The sequence below is a fragment of the Brassica oleracea genome, chromosome C2 (assembly GCF_000695525.1).
Source record: "Brassica oleracea var. oleracea cultivar TO1000 chromosome C2, BOL, whole genome shotgun sequence".
NCBI classification, from domain to species: Eukaryota; Viridiplantae; Streptophyta; class Magnoliopsida; order Brassicales; family Brassicaceae; genus Brassica; species Brassica oleracea.
This window is the reverse complement of record NC_027749.1, coordinates 39265451-39267623: the sequence shown is the minus strand read 5'-3', so window position 1 is coordinate 39267623 and position 2173 is coordinate 39265451. Positions and strand designations below refer to the sequence as shown.

The following is a 2173-nucleotide window of genomic DNA, read 5'->3' as shown; positions in this document are numbered from 1 at the left end:
AGAGTCTTGAGGAAGAAGTTTCGGAACTCAAGTTTCCTCGATCTCCGCGAGATTCTCGCCCACGTGCAGCAGCTGTTGCGGGAAGTGGGTTTCTCCGGCTCTTTAAAATATCGTCTCTCCTCTTCCTTCATTTCCTAATTTTTTTCCTTCATCAAAATCCAACAGCAAAAAATCCCTCTGCGTAAGTCTATATAGCGAGAGTGTTTCGTAGAGTTTATAGTTCGATAGGGCGATCACGAGTGAGGCGTGATTCGTCTGCCATGGTTGTATCCTGGGACTCTATATTCGTACAGTCCCGTCTCACTAACGGAGCGAATATTTTGAGTTAAGGAAAGAGATCATATCTCGCCTCCATGTCTATTTGCGAATACGGTTTCTTATCGTTCTCGTATTCGTTTTTCTATATTCGTCTATTTCCTTAACTTCGCTTTTATTATATCGTTTACATCGGTCCGGTTTTCCGGCTTTTACATAGTAAACATACAAGAAGAAAGACTGATAACATTTGTAGTAGAGGAGATGCAATACCTTCACTTCTCTCAGATTAACACATTCTTCCCAAGAGTAATACTTTTTCTTCATCTTTTTAATTGCAACCTGTCCATAGAAAACTTCAGAACCCTAAAAATCAAGCACAAATAGTATAGAAGCCTTGATATCTTAAGAAAAAAACAACTTACAAATTCACCAGTCTGTTTATTGACAGCTCGCCAAACATTCCCAAAAGTTCCATCACCAACTTCTTTGACTAAATTATACCTACAGTTGCATAAGGCATCGAAAAGGAAACATAAATTATAACTCAAGGGTCTAAAGCCAAAGTTAGAGAACAGATAAAGAAAATCAAACCTACCTCTCCATGTCTCTTGGATAAACACAGTATCCTCTTTAGTTTTTTTTTTGTAAAGAACTTATGAAAATATCTCTGTAACTTCAATCTTCCAATTGTTCGTATGCCAGCAAACTCAAAGATTTTCTGGCTAACCGTTATTTACTTAGAAAATAAATTGGCTGGCCATCAAGGCAAAAGAAAGACACCAAGATAAGAACGCAAAACATACTGAGAACTGGACGACGCAAAGAACCAAAAAGAAGGGATGTTTTTAAGTAAGAAACCCAGGCTCTCAACAGTTCACTCAAGGTTGGAAGACTCGAGAAAAAGACTCTTATCAAAGCTACGACATGTCAAAACTTTGAAGAAAAAAAAAACTGATACATTCTTCTTCAGTCAGCTCCCATAAGAAGCAGATATGGAATAGGGACTAACAGAATTTTTAAACTGTAGAGACCAAGGTTTAGATGAGACTCTTGGTCTTGGACTATGCAAAGGAATGATAACTTGTAGACATCAGCCCTGCACACAAAACAAAAATGCCACACAAACACAATCGTGCATCGATAAATATGAAACGAAAGAAAATCAACGAGTTATATAAGTTTGGAGTATATGACGTGTTTTAGATCTTATCATTTATCATTCCTTTTTTTTTTTGAGATTTCCTAACTTTTATAGCAGTTTTATTCTTTTCTCTAAATTTCCATATGTATTCACACTCCAATTGTATAGACTTTTTATATAAAAATCTTATTATTTCCTCAACTCACATTAATTAAATTTAGAGCATCATTATCGAAGTCTCTGACATAGGTCTCTTATATAATTATGATTTAACAAAAAAAAAAATTGTAATAAACACAAAAGAGGTCTCCTAATCTATATTATTAAAAGAGAAGCGCACATTTGAAAATGTTTTTACTTCATTAATTAAACTCTTTTTTTTTGCTTGTCTTTTTCAGTTGCATTTATGAAATATCCTAAAACGAATAAAACTACCTAATTTATTACTTGTCTTTTTATTTATATTAATGAAATATGTTTAAATGAATTTAAACTTCCTATTTTATTGTTTGTCTTTTTCAGTTACCTTAATGAAATATCCTTAAATAAATTTGGACATAATGTCATTTAATCAACCAAAAAAACTCATGAGTTATCCTTACGTGCATAATTTTAATAATGAAGATTTTTAAAAACGTGCATCATTAAAATGTTATCTAAAACATGCAGCACTAATATATAACATGCATCAATAAAACTAGAATTTGACTCACACAATTGTACGGATATTATTTTCAGTTGATTAAATTTAAAAATAATTATTTATTCAAAAAA

At 32.7% G+C, this 2173-nt stretch overlaps 1 pseudogene; it reads right to left on the bottom strand.

The window, feature by feature from the left end:
* The window catches only part of LOC106327337, an 8277-nt pseudogene extending 6947 nt beyond the window's left edge, over positions 1-1330 (bottom strand).
* Positions 1331-2173: the final 843 nt, after the last annotated feature.